The sequence below is a fragment of the Podarcis cretensis genome (genome assembly GCF_951804945.1).
Source record: "Podarcis cretensis genome assembly, chromosome: 1".
Lineage (NCBI taxonomy): Eukaryota > Metazoa > Chordata > Lepidosauria > Squamata > Lacertidae > Podarcis > Podarcis cretensis.
In genome coordinates, this window is record NC_137170.1 from 3,172,995 (window position 1) to 3,192,509 (window position 19,515).

A 19,515-nucleotide genomic window follows, 5' to 3' on the forward strand; every position below is an offset into this window, starting at 1 on the left:
TCTGTCATGGATGCTTGAGCTGAGATTCCTGTATTGCAGGGGGCTGGGCTGGATGACCCTCAGGGGTCCCTTGCAACTCTATGATTCTATGCAAATAACTATAGACTGAAAACTATAGACTGAAGGACACTGACAAACTGGAACGTGTCCAGAGGAGGGCAACCAAAATGGTCAAAGGCCTGGAAGCGATGCCTTATGAGGAACGGCTAAGGGAGCTGGGCATGTTTAGCCTGGAGAAGAGGAGGTTAAGGGGTGATATGATAGCCATGTTCAAATATATAAAAGGATGTCACATAGAGGAGGGAGAAAGGTTGTTTTCTGCTGCTCCAGAGAAGCGGACACGGAGCAATGGTTCCAAACTACAAGAAAGAAGATTCCACCTAAACATTAGGAAGAACTTCCTGACAGTAAGAGCTGTTTGACAGTGGAATTTGCTGCCAAGGAGTGTGGTGGAGTCTCCTTCTTTGGAGGTCTTTAAGCAGAGGCTTGACAACCATATGTCAGGAGTGCTCTGATGGTGTTTCCTGCTTGGCAGGGGGTTGGACTCGATGGCCCTTGTGGTCTCTTCCAACTCTATGATGATTCTATGATTCTATGAAAAGAGATTTAAACTCGCACCATCTTTCGAAATATCTGGTTAGGCTTGTCTATACAAACACGCTTTTAGCAGGCACCAGAAAAAGTAGCTTGACGGCGTCTGCCTGATGTCAAGAGGTGGGGAGTTCCAAAGTGTAGACCATGGGTAGGCAAACTAAGGCCCGGGGGCCAGATCCGGCCCAATCGCCTTCTAAATGCAGCCCGCGAATCCAGAATTGGCCTCCACAGTCACTTACGGACTCACTGTTAAGACCGTGTTCATGGAAGACCATCTTACTCGGCGATGAGTGGTCACCAAATAAAAAAGAGAGCATAGCCCTCTCTTCCCCACCCAGGACTGAATAAAGCAAGATGTGTGCTCTATTTGGAGAACAGCCATTGCCAAAGGTTTGTGGACTTTGAAGATGCTCGAACTCAGGACGAAAGGGAGAAACATGCTAAGAACAGGGGTAGGCAAACTAAGGATCCAGGATCTGTCCTGGAGTGCCAACACAAGGGGGCTTGTGAAGAAGGCGCAGCAGAGACTGTACTTTCTGAGAATCCTAAGGAAAAACCATCTTCCGCAGAAACTGCTGCTTGCCTTCTATCACTGTGCCATTGAGAGCGTGCTCACTTATGGCCTATGTGTGTGGTACGGAAGCTGTACCACCCAGGACAGGATGGGGTTGTGCAGAGTTGTGAAGGCAGCAGAGAGCATTGTTGGCTGCCCACTCTCCACCTTAGAGCAGATCTATGCCACAAGGTGCCAGAGGAAGGCACTGGACATAGTAAAAGATCCATCGCATCCTGGTCACTGTCTCTTCGAGCTCCTGCCGTCGGGACGGAGATACAGGACGATGAAGACAAGAACGAGCCGTCTCAAGAACAGCTTCTTCTCCAGAGCGATCTCGGCCCTGAATGGGAAACCTGGACTTTGAAAGTCATTAATCTTCCTTGCTGTATTATACTGTATTGTTTTAATTAGTGTTTTTATAGTTGTTCTGATTTTGTGTGGAGTGCCCTGCCTGGGTGGATGGAGCAGCCAAGTAATTTTCGTTGTCCCTGAGAGGGGGCAATGACAATAAAGATATTATTATTATTATTATTATTATTATTATTATTATTATTATTAAGGCCCGGGGATGGGGACGGCCAAATCACCTTCTCAATCCAGCCCGCGGACAATCCGGGAATCAGTGTGTTTTTACATGAGTAGAATGTGTCCTTTTATTTAAAATGCATCTCTGGGTTATTTCTGGGGCATAGGAATTTGTTCATATTTTTTTCCAAGATATAGTCCGGCCCCCCACAAGGTCTGAGGGACAGTGGACCGGCCCCCTGCTGAAAAAGTTTGCTGACACTTGGTGTAGACATTGCCACACTAAAAGATTGAGTTCTTACAGATGTGAAATGGGGATTCCTGTAAGCGCCGTGAAGCTGGGCATGAAACCTGTTATTGGGATACTGCCAGGGCGATGGAGGCATCAGGCAGGCCCCCAGTTGATTCCGGATGATCACCGGTTTCCCGTGGAACAGCATCAATCAATTAGCGACACGAGCCTCAGAGACGTTCCGTGCACACCCTTTCAGCAGAGTGCGTAAGTCTCCACAACAAAAGATGCAGACAGGAGAGCATATTTACAACTTTATTCAACATAGTTCAGAACAAAGGAAAAACATGATTGCTTGCTTCCGTGTCCAGGAAAACAGCCAGAATACAAAAGCTATATACAAAACGGAAGTTCCCAGCGAGAACTGGAAGTAAACAGGCATGTAATATACCAGTCACGCCTGCTCCTTTTAAGGTGAAATGGAACTATATCCTAACATACGAGACACCTCTAGCAGTGCCAGTTTCCCAGATCGAAGAGGTCAAGTGGCCACATATGGGTTAAGGCTACCTTGCAGGTAAACTGACTTCCGGAGGCGGCGCGAACGGCAATGGCTGCCCTTTCCTAGCTGGGGAAGGGAAGCTCCGCCGAAAAAGGGTCTCCCGCTGCGGCGAAGTGGGGACCCACTCTGGAAAACCACAGACAGCAGAAGCCTGTGGTCTTGGGGTCCGGCGGGCGCCAGGAGCAGCCCCCAAAACGTTGAAGGAACCCCGTAAGGGGCTCCGGATCGCGGAGGGGGTTGCGGCGCTGTGGATCGTTCCGCAATCGGCGGAGTGAAGCCGCGTTCCTGCTGCCGGTGAGCGCTGTCCTTTCTTCCTAAACTACAGATTCGGAAAACAACAACCCGTGAGTAAATGGACTTTAAAAGTTTCGGGACTTAAAGTACCTAAAGTACTTAATTTGGCTGAAAGCGGAGTGACGAAAAATAGGAAGTCCGTCTTCCGCTGTCATTGAATCACTAAGCAAAGAGCCAGAGAAGTGGAGGCAAAGAGTGAACTTTTAATCTAACTGATCTGGACACCCGTGGAAATTATTTTTAAACAGAATAAGGACTTTAAGCAATTGATTATATGACTCTTATGTGGGCTGTGATACCTTTCTTCTATTTGGATTATAATTTAAGCAAGAAACCCAGGTGCTGGAACTGCCTGAGCAACTGAGCAGCCAGCTTGCAGGGCTGGATACTTTTGAACTTAAACTTTGAAACAATCTGAGGGAGTTTGAACTGGCTACTTTGAAGCATCTTCTGGAATACCAGCAAGCACTGTCTGAAATACTGTGACTTTTTAAACACTAACTCTGCTAAAAGTTACTTTATTGAAGGTTCTCGGACATTAAATGGGATTATATTATTTTTATTGGAATTGTCTTCTTTCCTAAAGACATTTTAAGCTCCCCCTAGAGGATTTAGGATTAATAGCAGTGACACTGTTTTACTTTCCTTTTCCCGGCCTCCTGTTTGACTATTACCATCTGGGCCGCTGCTTTCTCATGGGAACAACTCAGCTTGACCTTGAATTTTAGATAACTCTGGAATGAGTGGCGCAAGAAAAAAGGGACCGAGAACCAGACAAACAACTCTAACCGCAGTCTCCCAGGCACGCAGATCATCCGTGCCTACTGTGCTTACTTTGCCTACTCTGACTTCTGAGAAAGAAGCTGCTTCTCTGCCACGGGCAGAAACTGAGGAATTTCAATCGGAAGAGATGGCCTCAGGAGAAATCAGTTCCACTTTAGAGAAAATTCTTGAAAAATTGGAATCTTTGGATAAAAAAGTGGAATCTTTGGATAAAAAAGCTGATCAGCAAACAGCTAAAATTGATCATAATACTGAATGTCTAAATAGACTAACTGGACAAGTTGCACAGAATGTGCAAGCAATTGGAGAACTGAAGGAGACTGCAGGTGAAAATCGGAAATTGGCTGAAGATACCAGCCAAAGATTGGGAAATTTAGAGAAAGAGGTAAGACCACTCAGTAAACAAGTAGGTGAACATCAGACCTATCTTTCTATGTTAGAACTACAGAATAGACAGACCAATTTAAGGATAAGGTCGGTACCAGAGGTGGAAGAAGGCAACCTAGCTGAGTTCCTGACCAAAGAATTTTCCAAGTTTTGGAACTTAGAGGAAAAAGACTTTAAAATTGTATCAGCCTTCAGACTTGGAAGACTTATAAAGAGAGAGAAGCCCAGAGATTGTTTAATAATACTGAGATCAAAGGAGGAAAGGGACAAGATTTTGGGTCTACATTACGGAAAGTCACTGGATATTCTGGACAAAAGAATCGAAATTTTCAAGGATATTCCTAAACAACTGTTGGACCTTAGATCTGACTATTTGGAACTAGCAAGATTGTTAAGGAGCAATACAATTATCTTCAGGTGGGATTTTCCTCAAGGATTATCTTTTACTTTTAGAGGGAAGAAGATTAAAATCAGATCACTGGAAGATAGAGACAAATTTCTGACTGCGCACGGAGAGGACCTCCAAAAAGGATTGGAACTACCCTCAGGGCCTGTAGTACCAGAGGTGCCTCCACCCTCGGATTCTGAAGACCCAGCGAACAAGGTACTACCCCCAGAAAAATAACCAGACTTATCCAGGATGTCTCTGCAACTTTTGAGTTGGAATATAAATGGCTGTAACATTCCGGAAAAAAGAAGGAAAATTTTTCATATATTGAAAAAGGAACAATTGGACATTATTTGCTTACAAGAAACACATGTGACTAGGCTCCACAGGAAAGTATTAATAAACAAAAGACTTGGTCAGGAATTTATATCTTCAGACAAAGTAAAGAAGAGAGGCGTGGTGATATATGCAAAAGAGAGCCTGTCACCTAAATTCTTATTTAAAGATGAATATGGAAGAATTTTGGCAATTGAAATACAACATCAAGGAGAAAAGATTTTGATATTAGGAATTTATGCACCAAATGAAGGGAAGTCGGAATTTTTCAAGAAGTTGCATGAGACTATGCTGGAATATCTGGATTATGACAACATCATCATGATGGGAGACATGAACGGGGTCGTATCAACTAACATGGATAAGTCACAAAGCCAGAATGTTACAAAAGATGGCAGACTACCAAAGACCTTTTTTGAACTGACTGACAATATGGACTGGATTGACATTTGGAGAACGAAGAACCCCTTGGGAAAAGAAGGAACATTCTTCTCTGAAGCTCAGCTGACTTGGACAAGAATCGACCAAATATGGATAACTAGAGGTCTGGCACCGAAGGTCAGAAAGGTGGAAATCTGCCCAAAAACCTGCTCCGACCATAATGCACTGAAAATGGATATGATACTATTACCAACTGGATCCTTTAGATGGAAGATGAATGACAACTTGTTCAGAGATCAGGAGATTATTAAGAAGGCCCAGAAAGCATTGAAGGACTACTTTGAGATAAATATGAACACTACGGTGGAAAAAAGAATTATTTGGGATGCAAGTAAGGCTGTGATGAGGGGGTTCTTGATACAACAGAATGCTGCAAGGAAGAGGACACAAAATGACAGAAAAGATAAGATTTTGGAGAAAATAAAAGAATTAGAGAAGAAGCTAAGATCAAACCCGAAGTCCCTGCCGATCTTGAGAGAAATCAAACTCTATCAAGCACAGTACTCTAAACTGATAAATCAGGAAATAGAGTGGAAGATTAAATTAATGAAACAAAAAACCTTTGAATCGGCAAATAAATGTGGGAAACTGCTAGCCTGGCAGTTGAAGAAGAGACAAAAATTGAATACAGTTACAAATTTGGAAATTGAAGGAAGAAATATTCAGAACCCCACGGAGATTAGAAAGTGTTTTTGGAAATATTTCAAAAAATTATACACCCAAGGGCCGCAGAATGAGGTCGAGATTAAACAATTTTTGGAGAAAAATGGACTCAAAAAGTTGTCACAAGAAAATAGATCTCTCCTGAACAGTAAAATAACATGCCAAGAAATTGAACAAGCCATTCAAAACATGAAACTGGGCAAATCTCCAGGGCCAGATGGGCTAACCTCCAAGTATTATAAGATATTAAAAGACCATTTGATACAACCATTGATGGAGGTTAGCAACGAAATTATGGAGGGGAGGAGGGCGCCGGAATCGTGGAAGGAAGCTTTCATCACATTGATACCAAAATCGGAAGCTGAAAAGACACAACTTAAGAACTACCGTCCCATCTCCCTTTTAAATGTGGATTACAAAATATTTGCAGACGTTTTGGCAAATAGACTTAAAAAAGTTTTAAACGAAGTAATTCATAAAGACCAGGCAGGCTTTCTCCCAGGTAGACACATGTTCGCCAATACAAGGAACATTATTGACATTTTGGAGCTTTTGCAAACTGATATAAACACAAAAGCAGTGTTAATCTTTATAGATGCGGAGAAGGCCTTTGATAATATCTCTTGGAAATTTATGAAGGGAAATTTAAAAGAAATGGGAGTGGGTCGGGGTTTTGAGAATGGGATTGATGCAATATATTCAGAACAAAAGGCTAAATTGATAGTAAACAATGTGGTCACTGAAGAGTTTAAAATTGAAAAAGGAACACGACAAGGCTGCCCGATTTCCCCTTTGTTATTTATATCAGTTCTGGAGGTGCTCTTGAATATGATTAGAGGGGACCGGTTGGTGGAAGGGATTCAGGTCGGAGCGAAACAATATAAACTCAAAGCTTTTGCAGATGACCTAGTTCTGACCTTGCAGGAGCCAGAATCTAGTACAAAAAGAGTATTACAACTGATCCAAGATTTTGGTCGGGTGGCGGGATTTAAACTAAATAAACAGAAAACTAAGGTGTTGGGGAAAAATCTGACAGATGTAGAGTCGGAACAGTTTCAGAGAGAAACAGAACTAACTGTGGTCAAAAAAGTAAAGTACCTAGGGGTAAACATAACAGCAAAAAATCTGAGTCTATTTAAGGATAACTATGAAAAATGTTGGTTTGAAATTAAGAGAGATTTGGATAGTTGGACAAAATTGAAGCTTTCTTTGTTAGGCCGAATTGCTGCCGTTAAGATGAATGTATTGCCAAGGATGTTGTTTTTGTTTCAAACATTGCAGATTGTGGATAAAACAGAGTGCTTCCGGAAGTGGCAGAGAGATATATCTAAATTTGTCTGGCAGGGCAAAAAGCCCAGAATTAAGTTTAAGATACTAACTGATGCGAAAGAAAGAGGGGGCTTTGCCCTGCCGGACTTAAAGTTGTACTATGAAGCCGCAGCCTTTTGCTGGCTAAAAGACTGGCTACTTCTCGAAGACACTGACGTATTGGATTTGGAAGGGTTTAACAATGCTTTTGGTTGGCATGCATATCTATGGTACGATAAGGTTAAGATCAATAAGGTCTTTAAGAACCATATTGTCAGGAAAGCAGTTTTTAATGTCTGGACAAAATACAAAGACTTACTGGAAAACAAAACTCCGAGGTGGCTTTCACCTCTGGAAGCTAAGGCCCGAAAAAGACCCAATATGGAGGCCAAATGGCCAAAATATTGGGAAATATTAGAAAAAGACGGAGATAATTGGAAATTGCAGAGTTTGGAGAAAATGAAGGATAAAGTGCGAGACTGGCTACATTACGCTCAGATTAAAGAAGTCTTTAAAAATGACAAAAAGTTAGGGTTCCAGGTGGAGAAATCGAAGTTGGAAACAGAACTGTTAGAGCCTAAGACTAAGGTACTTTCAAGAATGTATAACTTGCTGTTAAAATGGAATACACAAGACGAAATGGTTAAATCGGTTATGATAAAGTGGGCTCAGGATATTGGGCATAATATTATGTTTGAGGACTGGGAAAGATTGTGGACCACTGGGCTGAACTTCACTGCATGTAATGCTTTGAAGGAAAATGTAATGAAAATGATATATAGATGGTACATGACCCCAGTTAAACTTGCCAAAATATACCATTTGTCTGATAATAAATGTTGGAAATGTAAAGAACACGAAGGAACATTCTTTCACCTCTGGTGGACTTGCCCTAGAGTGAAGGCCTTTTGGGAAATGATATATAATGAGTTGAAAAAGGTATTTAAGTATACCTTCACTAAGAAACCAGAGGCCTTCCTTCTGGGCATTGTCGGCCAGAAGGTGTTAAAGAAGGACCGAACATTTTTTATGTATGCAACAACGGCAGCAAGGATACTCATCGCTAAGAGCTGGAAAACTCAAGATCTACCCACACTGGAAGAGTGGCAGATGCAGCTGATGGACTATATGCAACTGGCCGAGATGACTGGCAGAATTCGAGACCTGGGAGAGGAGAGGGTTGAAGAAGATTGGAAGAAATTCAAGATCTATCTACAAAAGTATTGTAATTTGGTTGAATGCTAAGAAGGATGCTAGATCATAAATAATTGCCTACCATTGAATTAGATTTGAATTTGACGATAAGTGAGATTGAGGGAAACACAAAATTTTTGGAGATTAGATTAAATTAACTGAACAAGATTTAAGAATATAAATAAGATGCTAAATTGCTGGAAAAAATTTATAATGATGTAAGTGGGAGTGGGAGACGTGAGGGAGTCCAAAGAAGTTCTGAAAAATGTGTTATGATCCATGTTATATTGTTTATTATTTTTGCATTTGGTATTTAAAAAAAATCTCAATAAATATTTATAAAAAAAAATAATAATAATAAGGCTACCTTGCAGGTAAACTGATCCCTGGTCATTAAGGGCTTCAAATACTAACGATTACGCCATTTGGGCTATGCCTGGTCTAATTCTGTTATGTACTGAAGTTCTCACCCTGGGCCAGCAGGGGGATACTGTAGATAGTTTTCACTCAGGTCCACATATGCAAATAAGGAATTGAAAGTGACGTTCAGTGATTGGATAGTTACAGAAAGTTGTTACTGTTGCTTTGTAGTTGAGCTCTATATAAGCAGGCTGGCTGAACCCTTCAGTTCAGTTCTGTTCTGGCCTGTGAATAAACAAGAGCTGTTTGAAGAATCGCTGTGTTGTCTGATATGTTCACCCACAACTTAACAAATTCCTTTTGCTTTCCCGTTTCCTTTCCAGTCGTGTCCCCAGTCCATCTCTGGCGTTCTCCCCCCCAGAGAATTTGACTTGGCGCTGAGTCTGGAAAAACACGTAGCAGATGAAAGCCCTTTTATCATCTCAGGCCTTTTAGATGTATTGACCTCTTCCTTCTCGCACTTCAAGCTTGCTGTGTTTTCAATTTGCTTTTTCTGATGTCTTTTCTTTATATTAAGTCTCTTATTGTGAGGGATATTAACTTCTCTTCTGAGGCACTCTAGGAATCCTTGGGGACTGCAGAGCAGAGGATAAACACTCAAAGCAACAGAGAAACCTGCCCTTGCTCTGAATGAGCTAGCTTTGCCCTCACTCATGCCAACATACAGCCAAATCCAACTAGCTTATGCAACATTGTTATGATACTGTCACATTCGGTTCTGGGCAACACAATTTAAGAAGGATGTTGACAAGCTGGAACGTGTGCAAAGGAGGGTAACAAAGATGATCAAGGGTTTAGAGACCAAGCCTCATGAGGAAAGGTTGAAGGAAATGGGTATGTTTAGCCTGGAAAAGAGGAGACTGAGAGGAGACATAATTGTTGTTGTTTAGTCGTTTAGTCGTGTCCGACTCTTCGTGACCCCCTGGACCAGAGCACGCCAGGCACTCCTGTCTTCCACTGCTTCCTGCAGTTTGGTCAAACTCATGCTGGTAGCTTCGAGAACACTGTCCAACCATCTCGTCCTCTGTCGTCCCCTTCTCCTTGTGCCCTCCATCTTTCCCAACATCAGGGTCTTTTCCAGGGAGTCTTCTCTTCTCATGAGGTGGCCAAAGTCTGGGAGCCTCAGCTTCACGATCTGTCCTTCCAGTGAGTACTCAGGGCTAATTTCCTTAAGAATGGATGTATTTGATCTTCTTGCAGTCCATGGGACTCTCAAGAGTCTCCTCCAGCACCAGAATTCAAAAGTATCCATTCTTCGGCCATCAGCCTTCTTTATGGTCCAGCTCTCACTTCCATACATCACTACTGGGAAAACCAGAGCTCTAACTATACATACCTTTGTCAGCAAGGTGATGTCTCTGCTTTTTAAGATGCTGTCTAGGTTTTTCTTGGGAGAAAAGCAATGACAAACCTAGACAGGAGACATAACACCCATCTTCAAATATCTCAAGGTTTATCAGATGGAAGATGGAGCAAGCTTGTTTTCCCCCGCTCTGGAGGGGAGGACCTAAGCCAATGAATGCAAATGACAAATAAGAAGTTTCTGACTAAACAATAGGAAGAACTTTCTCTATTTTTTGACAATAATTTTTTTTTTATTTTTCAGTTACAATAATCCAACAGTAGCCTCATTATAACAATGCCAAAATATAACACAGTTACTAATCCCAATCATTCAGAGCCAAATTATATAATTTAGGTGGCCTCCTGCGTGCCGGAATTGATGGCTTGATGATTTTCTTTATTACTGCATTCCAAAATCTTATTCATCTCAATTACGTTCCATTCAAAATAACAATCCCTTATACAACAACTGCAATATTAATGACTTTGTGTCATTTGACACATCAAATGATTTATAAAGCTGTAGGTGAAACGTTCAAACTATACCCTTATTCCTCCTGTGTGTGACAATTATTCTGTCCCTGGTTTACCTCCCTTGTCCTTGTAAAATGTTATGTCTATCTTTCCCCAGCCGTTGCTGCTCCCCATCATGTCTTATTATTATTGGGCAGAGCTACCGTACTTTTCCATGTATAAGACGAGTGGGGTTTTTTACTAAAAAATAATGTTAAGAAACGGGGCTCGTCTTATAGACGGGTATTGAATTGCGGGACCTGGTGAGTGGTTGCATCTGCGAGCTGCACTTTCGTGGGTGATGGTTGGATGTGTCCAGCGCTGCCTTGGATTGGCTGTTCCGGCGTTAACAGGGCAGGCGATTGGTTGCTGCGTCCAGGGCTGCCTTGGATTGGCTGCTCCGGCGTTAATTGGGCGGGCGATTGGTTGCTGCGTCCAGGGCTGAATTGGATTGGCTGCTCCTGCGTTAATTGGGCGGGCGATTGGTTGCTGCGTCTAGGGCTGCCTTGGATTGGCTGCTCCGGCGTTAACAGGACAGGCGATTGGTTGCTGCGTCCAGGGCTGCCTTGGATTGGCTGCTCCAGCGTTAACAGGGCAGGCGATTGGTTGCTGCATCCAGGGCTGCCTTGGATTGGCTGCTCCGGCGTTAATTGGGCGGGCGATTGGTTGCTGCGTCCAGGGCTGAATTGGATTGGCTGCTCCTGCGTTAATTGGGCGGGCGATTGGTTGCTGCGTCTAGGGCTGCCTTGGATTGGCTGCTCCGGCGTTAACAGGACAGGCGATTGGTTGCTGCGTCCAGGGCTGCCTTGGATTGGCTGCTCCAGCGTTAATAGGGCGGGCGATTGGTTGCTGCATCCAGGGCTGCCTTGGATTGGCTGCTCCTGCATTAATTGGGTGGGCAATTGGTTGCTGCGTCCAGGGCTGCCTGGGATTGGCTGCTCTTGCATTAACAGGGCGGGCGATTGGTTGCTGCGTCCAGGGCTGCCTTGGATTGGCTGCTCCGGCATTAACAGGGCGGGTGATTGGTTGCTGTGTCCAGGGCTGCCTTGGATTGGCTGTTCTGGCATTAATTGGGCAGGTGATTGGGTGCTGCGTCCAGAGCTGCCTTGGATTGGCTGCTCCTGCGTTAATTGGGCGGGCGATTGGTTGCTGTGTCCAGGGCTGCCTTGGATTGGCTGCCGCTGTAGCAATTGGGCGGTTGGTTTCTGGCTTGCAATTGAAACAGGCAATTGCAAACTCAACAACCCTGGGCCATCCTCCCCCCAAAAAGCTTTAAAACCCTGGTAATATAGTCATCTCCCCCCATTTTCTTAGTCTCCAAAAATAGGGGGCGTCTTATACATGGGGGCATGTTATAAACGAAAAAATAGGGTAATATCCCATTATTGTTTCAGAAGTTCTATATTGCTTCTCCCGTGGAACAATGGGATTAGGAAGAACTTTCTGGCAGTAAGAGCTCTTTGAGAGTGGAACAGACTCCCTGGGAAGGCAGTGGGCTCTCCTACCTTGCTGGTTTTTAAGCAGAGGTCAGATGTCCATGCTTTAGCCAAGATTCCTGAAATAATAATAATAATAATAATAATAATAATAATAATAATAATAATAATTTTTATTTATATCCCGCCCTTCCCGGTTTAAAAACCGGGCTCCGGGCGGCTAACAGCAAATATAAAACACTGATTAAAATGTGACTTAAAAACAGCATAAAACAGCATAAAATACAACATAAAATGCAGCATCAATATCAATAAAATTCAAAAATTCAGGGGTCATTTGGTTGGGGGTGGGGGACCCAGTCAGTAGACATAAAATGATCACCAGGGCTAACTGGCCAAGTTGGTCCTTCCTGGGCCAGCAAGGAGTCCAGGGAAGAATTTAAATGTGGGGTCCCAGAAAGGGTTTCTTCATAGAAGAGGAAAGGGGAAAGGGAATACAGGATCAGGCTAATTCAAATTGAAGGCCAGGCGGAATAGCTCTGTCTTATAGGCCTGATGGAAGGAGGTTAAATCCTGAAGGGCCCTGGTCTCCTGGGACAGAGCATTCCTCCAGGCTGGAGCCATCACTGAGAAGGCCCTGGCTCTGGTGGAGGATAGACTTCCTTAGGGCCCAGGACCTCTAAACTATGGTTATTCATGGACCTTGGGGTCCTCTGTGGGGCAGACCAGGAGAGGCGGGTTAGACTAGATGACCCTTCCAACTCTACAACTTTGTGATTTTATGACCCTTTAGGTCTCTTCCAGCTCTTCAGTTGTGCTACCTGACTACCATCTTCAGTTGTAGGATTTTTGGTGGGCTGTTTTGGACCACGAGAAAACACCGCTTTCAGCCTGAAGGTGGGAATGGGTGGACATTTGACGCAGCACTGGAAGTACTGGTATTTGGTGCAGTTCGGAGGATTTCTGCTAAATTAAAAAGTTGACAGTCTGCATCAATATATATGGACTGGGGAATAAACATTGGGGGGGATTTTCAGGTAGCAAAACTGCCCAATATGCACCTTCCAAAGCACTGCACGAAATCCTGTAAAATCCACACTTCTACGAATTTTGCAATGCTATTTTCCCAGCAAAGAGGTGCACCTTAGGGGAAAGTGTAATAAAAAGAAATTGTTATTTAGGGGAACTGAATTTAATTCTAAATTATATTCTGGAAATGTGGGAGATTTGCAAGAAGCAAAAAAACTTGTTTTGATTAATTGGTAGAGCCACAAAAGATTCCACTGAGCACATGGATTGATAATATGGACAGATTAGCTACATACGAATGAATTGCATGTCAACGCAAATTAAGAATGGATAAATATGAAGAAATCTGGAATGAATATTTAAGTGATAAGGTGGATAGTGGTGGGAAGTAGGGGGAGGAGAGAGAGGTGGGGAAATAATGTTAAAAAAGGTGTAGTCTTAGGTTGTTGTTTAGTGGTGTCCGCCTCTTCGTGACCCCCTGGACCAGAGCACGCCAGGCACTCCTGTCTTCCACTGCCTCCCGCACTTTGGTCAGACTCATGCTGGTAGCTTCGAGAACACTGTCCCACCATCTCGTCCTCTGCCGTCCCCTTCTCCTTGTGCCCTCCATCTTTCCCAACATCAGGGTCTTTTCCAGGGAGTCTTCTCTTCTCATGAGGTGGCCAAAGTCTTGGAGCCTCAGCTTCAGGATCTGTCCTTCCAGTGAGCACTCAGGGCTGATTTCCTTCAGAATGGATAGTCGTAGGTATATCAGTGTATTCAAATCTGAATTGTCAAATTGTGTTATTATTGTTATTATGGTTTTTGTTGTATGTGCCTTTTGCGGTTGATGTTTGTATAAAAAAAAATGATTAAACATTTTTTTAAAAAAAAATGTTAGGGGAAAGTGTGCATAGAAATGCAAAATAAATACAAATATGAGTGAAAGTAACACACACAAAAATGCATCGCACAGGGGAAAACTCTTGCAAAAATGTGTTTATTAGGGGAAACGTGCACTTTTTGTCAGGGGAAAAGGGACAAACAAATGGAGATAGTAGAATAGTGTCTGGACATTGGTCCCTCCAGCTCAGCATTGTCTACACCAGGGTTTCTCAACCTTGGGCCTCAAACTGTTTTGGGACTACAACTCCTATCATCTCTGACCACTGGCCTTGCTAGCTAGGGGTGATGGGAGTTGTAGTCCAAAAACAGCCAGAGAACCAAGTTCAGGAAACCCTGGTCTAAACAGACTGGGCCTCAGTAAAATGAGAAACTGAGCTTGAAAGATTCGTCATCCGTCCTGGAGAAACCCAGGAGACCAGACCAGGGTGGATGTCATTTCCAATCTTGATTTCCAAGACTTTCCAAAGGGTTTTGCCTTCCTAACCAAGAAAATGTGGGCGTGTTGTTGTCCTGTCCCTCCAGATTTAATTCTGGGGGAAATTAAAACTTGAATTCCTTTGTGTTCCGGAGATAAGAGTGGAGGCTGTGAGAGTCGTGCACAGTTTAGCCCTCAGTTACAGCACTGGGAAGACAAGGATATTGCGGTGCAGTGGACTGGAGAGAACCAGAATTAGTTCACTCAATTAAGTCATGATTAATTTATGTTGGATCTTGTTCTCCCGAGTCTATAAAAACAAAGATTGTAGTTAACTGGCAGCATTTAGTTTAATAAAAAGTAAAGTCTTTAAAGATGACTTCGGGAAAGAACAGGGGCGGGTGGGGAGCAAATTGTCCAAGTGTTGGCAGAATCAATAGACGGCAGGGTCCCTCTTTAATTTGTGTCAGCACAAGCTAAGACGATTCAGCCTAATTCAAAAAGGAGGAGTTGTAGTGTCAGAAGGGATCCCGAGAATAATCTAGTCCAACCCCCTGCGATGAAAGAATCACAGCTTAAGAATCCCTGGCCGGTGGCCATTCAACCTCTGCAGATTGAGAGAATTGGGCAAATTTTGCCTGGAAAAGAGAAGACTGAGAGGTGATTCGAGAGCCATCTTCAAATATCCAAAGTGCTGTCACGTGGATGATGGCTAAACCCTCACCCAGAAACCTCTGTCCCCACTGGAGAAGAATGAAAGGAGCCAGAATTGCCCTCCACAGTCACTTACAGACTCACTGTTATTTTTTTCACTCGCTGGATCATCACCTTGTTCTGGTGAGTAGGCTAGCAAGCTCCCATGACCCTTGTGAGTGAAGCTGTTGGGATTCTCATACTCCCAGCAGGGTCACCCAAAGCGGTAAGATCAAAGGGTAGGAGCTAGACAAGGGGTCAGCAAACTTTTTCAGCAGGGGGCTGGTCAACTGTCCCCTTAGACCTTGTGGGGGGTCGGACGATATTTTGGGCAGGAAACTGAATGAATTCCTATGCCCCACAAATAACCCAGAGATGCGTTTACATTCTACTCATGTAAAAACACCAGGCAGGCCCCACAAATAACCCAGAGATGCATTTTAAATAAAAGGACACATTCTACTCATGTAAAAACAAGCTGATTCCTGGACCGTCCATGGGCCAGATTTAGAAGGTGATTGGGCCGGATCCGGCCCCTGGGCCTTAGTTTACCTACCCATGAGCTAGACAAAGAATGATCCAAGAAGTCCTCAAAGGCAGAACAGGCAGATGATAACAAGCAGTGTGTTACAATGGCTGTGAAGGCAGATGAAGGCTTCAGCAGATAAGAATCTACCGGCCGTCGTGACTGCTCATGCCATCGGAACAGAGCCTTACTGTGAAGAGTGTGCGTTGGTCAGCATGCACTGATCTACACACATAAAACAAATTCACGCACAGGTGTCTTCCAAAAACCCATCCCAACGTACTCATTGTTAAAACAGTGTTTATGGAAGACAATCTGACTCGGCTACAAGTGATCACCAAGGAGGAGGAGGAGGAGGAGGAGGAGGAGGAAGAAGATGAAGAAGGAGGAGGAGGAGGAGGAGGAGGAGGAGGAGGAGGAGGAGGAGGAGGAGGAGGAGAAGAAGAAGAAGAAGAATTTATTATTTATACCCTGCCCATCTGGCTGGGTTTTCCCAGCCACTCTGGGCGGACTCCAACCGAATATTAAAAACAATACAACGTCATACATAAAAAACTTCCCTAAACAGGGCCACCTTCAGTTGTCTTTTAAAAGTAAAATAGTTGTTTATTGCCTTGAAGGAGGGCATTCCACAGGGCAGGTGCCACTACCGAAAAGGCCCTCTATCTGGTTCCCTATAGCTTTGCTTCTCACAGTGAGGGAACCACCAGAAGGCCCTTGGTGCTGGACATCGGTGTCCGGGCAGAACAATGGGGGTGGAGACGCTCCTTCAGGTATACTGGACCGAGGCCGTTTAGGGCTTTCAAGGTCAGCACCAACACTTTGAATTGTGCTCGGAAGCATACTGGGAGCCAGTGTAGGTCTTTCAAGACCAGTGTTATATGGTCTCGGCAGCCTCTCCCAGTCACCAGTCTGGCTGCCGCATTCTGGATTAGTTGTAGTTTCCAAGTCACCTTCAAAGGTAGTCCCACGTAGAGCGCATTGCAGTAGTCCAAGCGGGAGATAACTAGAGCATGCACCACTCTGGCGAGACAGGAGGAGGAGGAGGAGGAGGAGGAGGAGGAAGAAGAAGAAGAGCGTGTTCATGCAAGACAATCTTACTTGGCTGTGAGGGACCACCAAAGGAGAAGAAGAAAGAAGGAGTGAGCAATGGATTCAAATTGCAAGAAAGGAAGCTCTGACCCAACATTAGGAAGAACTTAATGACACTAAGAGTTGTTTGACACTGAGATGAAAGGTGGTAGGCTATCCTTCCTTGGGGGTTTTTCAACAGAGGTTTGGTGTCCATCTGTCAGGAATTCTTCAGCTTTGATTCCTGCGTTTCAGGGGTTGGACTAGATGCCCCTTGTGGACCCCTTCCAATTCTATGATTCTATCAAAATCAGCTTTTGTCAACCTGCTGCCCTCCAGATGTTCTGAACTACAGCTGGGGCTGATGGGATCCAGAGGTTGGCAAAAGTTGCTCTGGATCTTGGCCGCACAGCTGTTCCAGCTGCACCAGTCAGATCCCACATGAAAGTTCCGCAAAAGTTTCTATTTCTCTCCTGACAGGGACGTGAAGAAAGGTGTTCGCTTGACAGCCAAATCCCATTAAAACAGCATTACTTACATCTGTGAACAGGCTTTGATTACTCTAATGATCCCTGCACAATAAATGTAAATTGCTCGCTGGGTTTTTAATTGCGCAGGATGAATGGGGGAAGACCATGCATGTTAGATTGCTGAAACTCAGTGGCGTCAGCTTGTGATGAATACCTTGCCACCACCCTGAGCCTTATTCCAGTCTTCTTAGAATCATAGAGTTGGAAGAGACCACAAGGGCCATCGAGGGCCAACCCTCTGCCAAGCAGGAAACACCATCAGAGCACTCCTGACATATGGTTGTCAAGCCTCTGCTTAAAGACCTCCAAAGAAGGAGACTCCACCACATTCCTTGGCAGCAAATTCCACTGTCGAACAGCTCTTACTGTCAGGAAGTTCTTCCTAATGTTTAGGTGGAATCTTCTTTCTTGTAGTTTGGAACCATTGCTCCGTGTCCGCTTCTCTGGAGCAGCAGAAAACAACCTTTCTCCCTCCTCTATGTGACATCCTTTTATATATTTGAACATGGCTATCATATCACCCCTTAACCTCCTCTTCTCCAGGCTAAACATGCCCAGCTCCCTTAGCCGTTCCTCATAAGGCGTCGTTTCCAGGCCTTTGACCATTTTGGTTGCCCTCCTCTGGACACGTTCCAGTTTGTCAGTGTCCTTCTTGAACTGTGGTGCCCAGAACTGGACACAGTACTCCAGGTGAGGTCTGACCAGAGCAGAATACAGTGGCACTATTACTTCCCTTGATCTAGATGCTATACGCCTATTGATGCAGCCCAGAATTGCATTGGCTTTTTTAGCTGCCGCGTCACACTGTTCTTCTTCTTCTCCAGGATGGTTGAATGCTCTCAGTGAGGGTTGGGCTCCTAAATAGTAGATTTAGTGGATCCCCGTCCCCATCCTGCTGCATCAATGCTCCCAATGAGCGGCCCTTGTGGGTCCATTAACTGCTTGGCATCTTGGTCACACTAAAGTGTGACAGATGGAATGTTGTAAACTGCCTAAGCTGCACAGAGATCAATGTTGCACAGAATCAGTGTCTTCTCTCACGCTCTCTCATAAAAGTACGTATATTCAGTTTCCATTTTCCACTTGGGGTTATAGAATCGCAGATGTATAGAGTTGAAAGGGGCTCCAGGGGTCATCTAGTCCAACCCCCTGCAATGTGGAAATTACAGTGAAATCACCCCTGATGGCTGCCTCAGGGAACAGCCGTAGTTCAGTATCTGTTTTGCAAGCACAAGCTCCCAAGTTCATTCTCCAGCACCTCAAGAGACTCAAGGCAGCAAATAACTAACTAACTAAATAAATAAATAAATAAATTATTTCTACCCTGCCCATTTAAGGGACATGGGTGGTGCTGTGGGTTAAACCACAGAGCCTAGGACTTGCCAATCGGAATGTCGGCAGTTCAAATCCCTGCGACGGGGTGAGCTCCTGTTGTTCGGTCCCTGCTCCTGCCAACCTAGCAGTTTGAAAGCACACCAGTGCAAGTAGATAAGTAGGTACCGCTGTGGCGGGAAGGTAAACGGCATTTCCGTGCGCTGCTCTGGTTCGCCAGAAGCGGCTTAGTCATGCTGGCCACATGACCCGGAAGCTGTACACCGGCTCCCTCGGCCAATAAAGCAAGATGAGCGCCACAACCCCAGAGTCGGTCACGACTGGACCTAATGGTCAGGGGTCCCTTTACCTTTACCTTTACCCTGCCCATTTGGCTGGGTTTCTCCAGCCACTCTAGGCAGTTCCAAACAGAATATTAAAAGCACTATAAAACATCAAACATTAAAAATGTCCCTAAATAGGGCTGCCTTCAGATGTCTTCTAAAAGTCAGATAGCTGTTTATTTCCTTGACATCTGATGGGACGGCGGGCACCACTACCGAGAAGGCCCTCTGCCTGGTTCCCTGTAACCTCACTTCTCACAATGAGGGAACCGCCAGAAGGCCCTCGGAGCTGGACCTCAGTGTCTGGGCTGAATGATGGGAGTGGAGATGCTCCTTCAGGTATACTAGGCCCTTTAGGGCTTTCAAGGTCAGCACCAACACTTGGAATTGTGCTTGGAAATGTCCTGGAAGCCAATGTATTTCTTTCAGGACTGGTGTAATATGGTCTCGGCGGCCTCTCCCAGTCACCAGTCTAACTGCCGCACTCTATGTCCCTCTGTTTAAAACCCCCAAGGAAGGAGAGCCTTCTGAGGGAGTCTGCTCGACTGGTGAACAGCTCTCACCATCAGAAAGTTCTTCCTGATGTTTAGTCAGAATCTCCTCTCTTGCATTTTGAATCCATCGGTTCGGGTCCTACCCTCTGGAGTGGCAGAAAGCAAGCTTGCTCCATCTTCCATGTGACAGCCCTTCAGATAGCTGAAGCTGGCTATTCAATCTCCCGGCTGTCTTCTCTTG

The 19,515-nt window shown here is 44.5% G+C and overlaps 1 long non-coding RNA gene across 1 annotated transcript in view; it reads right to left on the reverse strand.

Annotated features, from left to right (window-relative positions):
• Positions 1 to 13,456: 13,456 nt before the first annotated feature.
• Positions 13,457 to 19,515, reverse strand: part of LOC307208946 — a 220,806-nt gene continuing 214,747 nt past the window's right edge. Inside the window, exon 3 of the long non-coding RNA XR_013835271.1 lies at positions 13,457 to 13,714. This is a non-coding gene — a long non-coding RNA (uncharacterized lncRNA). The remainder of the gene's footprint in view (positions 13,715 to 19,515) is intronic.